At 37.6% G+C, this 5,265-nt stretch overlaps 1 pseudogene; it reads left to right on the forward strand.

Annotated features, from left to right (window-relative positions):
- Positions 1–1,326: 1,326 nt before the first annotated feature.
- LOC147006147 (killer cell immunoglobulin-like receptor 2DL2) lies at positions 1,327–4,362 on the forward strand (annotated as a pseudogene).
- Positions 4,363–5,265: the final 903 nt, after the last annotated feature.

A 5,265-nucleotide genomic window follows, 5' to 3' on the forward strand; every position in this document is an offset into this window, starting at 1 on the left:
TATTGTATATGTGACATCACATTTCCTACTACCTATATAAATAGATTGACAGATAACTTTATGAAACAAATGTGTAACCTTAAAATATTGGTTTAAAGATATGGAACTTTCTTATCTAATATTTGTTCACTCTTATCTTTCATTGAAGCTGGGATCTTCAGTCAAAGAGAAAATGTTGTTATTGCAAATTTTGTGTCAAAAACATGTCAGGTGTACGAAGTTTTTCTTGATAAATTGGATTCTTTATTTTTATAGCACCTATGCAGCATACCATTTTTCTCTCCAACTGACATCATTTGCAATAGATATTGTATTTTTTATCGTGTTTTTGGTTCTCTTCTCTTCTTCCTTTATACCCATAAAAGAGTTTTCCAAGTCAATGACTCATGAAACTAAAGTGTCTACTTCTGATCTAACATACGATTTGCCTGTGTAGTCTGGCCAATTTAGTATTCATTTCCTACAAATCCTTAGAAGAAGTCATTTTGCACACCTGAATATTATACGTTTCAGTTGTCTGTTGGCATACCTGGCAGTCTTACTTTCATCGTGGAATGTAATTTGTTCCTGAGCATTAGCTCTTGAATTTTATTTTCAATATATTGGCACTGTTTCAATATCCAAGCTAAACTTTGCTCACCCACCCACACAGTCAAGGAAATAAATAAATGACATATGAAATGAAAGAAGAAATACAGCTCACTGTTACTACTAGTGCTATGTTTCTCCATTCTAAAGTTATAAGAGGATTTGTTCTTGACAAAGATATCAATGTGTAGCCGGCATAAGAAAATATGGTTCTGACATAATATCATAGTAACCATTTTACTTTTTATAGTATATTCTGAAATATGTAATTTCATATGGCTCACCCAACAGTAATGAATACACCTAGCTGAAATAAATGAGTATAGATTTTTTCATTTTAAAAATTTGTATATTTTTTCTCTTGTGACTGTCGTTAATATCTCTTGTTCCCTATTTATTTACCTTTCATCCTCATTAGAATCCATACCCCACTTTCATCGAAGACCCACCCTTAAGATAGCCTCCCTTCATTATGACCTCTTTTTCTCCTTAGAGAAGGGAAAGCCCCCTTTAGTACCACCTCACCCTGGAATATCTAGTCCCAATAGTCTTAAACACACCCTCTCTCTCTGAAGCCCAACTAGGTTGTCCAATTAAGGTAAGGGAATCCAATGCCAGGCAACCGAGTCAGAGACAGACCCAAATGAAGACCAAGCTGCACATCTGGTACAGATATGTAGGAAGCGAGGTCCAACTCCTGCATGGTCTTCGTTGGTGGTTCAGTCACTGCGAACCACCATGGATCCAGGTTAGTTCATTTTGTAAGTTCTTGACCCCTCCAGCTTTCTTGGTTCTATCCCCTAACTCTTCCATAAGACTCCAAAGAGCTCAGCCTGATGTTTGGCTGTGGGTTTCTGTATCTATTTTCATCAGATGCTGGATTAAACACTCTTTAGATAGTTGTGCTAGGCTCCAGTCTCCAACCATAGCTGAGTACCATTAATAGTGTTAGGGATTGGGTTGGCTATATTACATGGGATGTGTTTCAAGTTGGGACAGTCATTGGCTGGCCATTCCCTCAATCTCTGCTCCATTCTTATCCCTATGCATCTTGTAGGGAGGACAAATTTTGGGTTGAAGGTTTTGTAGGTGAGTTGGTGTCACCCTCCCTCCACTGGAATTTCACCTGAACATCTGACTGAGCCAATTCAGTCTCCATATCTTCCACTCATAAGAATCTCAGCTAGAATCACCCCTATGGGCTCCCCAGAACCAGGCTTGTCTCAGATACCCAGGTGCTCCAAGAGATATGCCCCATTGATTGTCATCCCTTTCCCTTTCTCCCTCTCCTCACACCTGATCCCCATCCTGGTTCCCTCTCTCCATCCACCTCTAATGAATACATTGTTTCCTCTTCTGAGTGAGATTCACTCATCCTCTTTTGGGCCCTATTTATTATTTCATACCTTTGGGTCTGGGGATTGTTTGGGTCATGGTTATCCTATACTTTCAGACCCATGTTCCCATATAAGTGATTACATATCATGCCTATATTTCTAGGTGTGTGTTACCTCACTATAAAAAGAAAGGTTGAATACCTCTTGTTTAATTCATATGTTTCAGTTAAAAGTATTGAAAAATCATAAATTTAATTCATAATTAATGTTTCTTTTTAATTTTATAATTACTCCACGAATGTATATAATATTTTAGTTATATAAAACAAGGGTCTTGTTAGTCTTATTAAACCCATGAGTCACAGAGGAAAGATTGAATATGAGGACTGGTATAAATATCCTGAGAGGCTTGGCCATAACCTGACCAATTCAGATGCAGATACTCACAGCCAGCTATCGGACTGAACCCAGAGACCCAAATGGCAAGGTTAGGGGAAGGCTGAAAGAGCTTTTGGGGACTGCAACACCATAGGGAAAAAAAAATATCAATTAACCAGACCACCCAGAGCTCCCAGAGACTAAGCCACCAAGCAAAGAATACACATGGAAGGACCCATGGTTCCAGCCACACATGTAATAGAGGATTGCTTTATCTGTCATCAGTGGGGGGGGGATGTCCTTGGTCCTATGAATGCTTAATTTTCCAGCTTAAGTGGATGCTATAGCAGTAAGGCAGGAGTGGATGGGTGTGTGGGTGATCACCTTCATAGAGGCAAAGGGGAGGGGGAAAAGGTAAGATGGAATGGGGGTTTGTGGAGGGGTAACAAGAACAAGAAGGGGAAAATATTTGAAAATATAAATAAATAAAATAACAAATAATAAAAAAGAAAGAAATAAAATGAGGACTGGAACATAAGGATCTACTCAAATGAGGGATGTTAATAACAAGTATGGTTACGGATCTGAGAATATAGAACATAAGCCTATTTGAGAGTTGAGATGCAGAAACAACTTTTTCTCCATTAGGTTTTGATATGTCATAACACAGGTTCTGAGATTGGAAGTGATTGACATATTCAGAAAAGAAATTCCTAACAATGAAACCATGATGAAATACATAGGCAAGCCATATATTATGGTCCATGCTTCCTCTATAATGCAGTGTGAAAACAGGACCCAAGATAACTGGAGGCACTGAAAGCTTGCCTGCATGTTATAAATATCTGAAAGTTAGATTCCTTAACCATATGTATGTTGCTAGGTGCAGGGGCCTCCTCCTTCAATATGAAGAGGAGCACTAAACTCTTTAAGAAATAAATGAATGAAAACATAAACATTAGAGTAAAGGTTAACAACTGAACTGTCATTTATACTTGATGGAAGGTAAAATTACAGTTTTCTCCAATGGTATACCAACTACTCCAGGGGAGGCCTCATGCTCAGGAGTATTTGACCAACAGCTAATAGACTACATACTGTACTTATGTGCTTTTTTGTTTGGTTATAGTTTGATGAATATATGTTTTTTATTTCATTTTTGGTGGTGTTTTATTTTATATCTTGGCTTTCAGAAGGGAGGGTTGTTATATTTGGTTTTTGGCTTTTTTTTTTTTTTGAGAAAGAACACAAAATTAGGTGTATAGGAATGAAAAAATCTAGAAAAACTCACCAGGGGGAAGGAATGTAATCAAAAACATTTAAAGCAAAAAACCAAATTAAATAGGTGTATCTGGTGTTTATAGGGAGTAGCCATCCCTTACAGTTGATGCAGTATCCATATCCCAGGGATTCTCAGAAATAAATGTGACTCTCATCTGTCACCCACCTCATTTCTTTGACATTTTCATCCTCTGCAGAGATGGAAATGCTTCCTGTCCTCAGAATTGCTTACATCAGAAACACAACACATTCCTCATGTTCCCTGTGAACCTACAGATGCTTTTCCTCTTTCAAAGTTAATCCCCACTAGTGGTCACTGCCTAGTGACCCCAATAGCTTTCAATCCCAGGTCCATCTTTGTCTCCCATTGTGGTTTGGGTCTCAGTTGCTGCTGTCTGCTTCTTCCTCTTCCTTCTTCTCTTCATCTCCCTCTGCAGCCATTGGGCCAAATACAAGGTCATGAATAGTAAGACCAGGAACCAAGTGAAATATAAGAACTCTGGTCCAGCCATAGACAACGAGAAAAAATAAACATGATGACTTGGAGGATATTTAGTCTGAGAAATGCAGCTAGACTGACATACATGTATCTGCAGCAGAAGACTCAACAGAGGTGACTTATGCCTAACCATGCCAAGAGATCTTCGTGGAGATCATGGATTCATTTCCCTGCAATACTCTTCAGGGAATATCTTCACAGACCTATATGTATGCCACCTCATATTATCCAAAGAGGACAGCCAAGCTAGCAATGAGGTGTGAAGTTTTCTTCATTTAGTGAGGTGTCATGAATGAAGCTTTTCATGTTCTTCATCTCAAATCATTAGCTTTGAGCTCCAAGGAACTCAAGTATAAAGAAGCTTGTTAACTGCAAAGGAACTCTGGAGGTCATAAGCATCACTTAGCAAACTTGTGATTCCTTGTGATTAGCTCATTCACTCACTGGTGAACCTGTCAGTTGAGAGTAGATCACTCTTTCTATGGACTCACATTCACATAGTAAGACACAGTTCCCATCATTTACTGAAGGAGGGAAGCTGCACAGTATGGACTCTTGTTAGATATCAGAACACCTCAGTCCTTAACCTTGACTGTCAAGTTGATGGGTTTTAGAATCACCTAAGAGATACACTTGTAGGTATGTCTGCAGAGCTGGTCCCCAAGTGTTTATCTGACGTAGAAATACAGACTATCAATATAGGTGATAGCATTTTATGGGGCAGAGACTTAGATTAAATAAAAAGTACAAATTAAGTGAAAAAATATTTATTTTTAAATTTTATTTTATGGTTAGGATTAAAAAGAGCCTATTGCCTGTTCAGATAAAGGAATATTTTAGAAATTTACATAAGAATATTGAACAAATAAGAAAAATGGATGTACTTGAAATGCAAGCCCAAAATGCTAATAAGACCCAGAAAAGTAAATTACATTGTCAAAATTTTTCTAATGAGAACACAATTCAAGACAAAATTAGCAAAAATGCCTCTATGGCTCCAAACCATTTTTAAGTTTCTAGGTTAGTATATACCATTGTCACATGCTATAAATGCACCATATATGGATTGCTCCACATTAGCTCCACATTATTTTGTTTTATATTTTTTGTTAGTATACATATAATTTTACTACTGATTAAAGGAAAATAAATACTTCAGGACAAAACAGTGAGCTTCAGATT

This window comes from Mus caroli, unplaced genomic scaffold (genome assembly GCF_978045245.1).
Source record: "Mus caroli unplaced genomic scaffold, Mus_caroli_1 scaffold_1, whole genome shotgun sequence".
Lineage (NCBI taxonomy): Eukaryota > Metazoa > Chordata > Mammalia > Rodentia > Muridae > Mus > Mus caroli.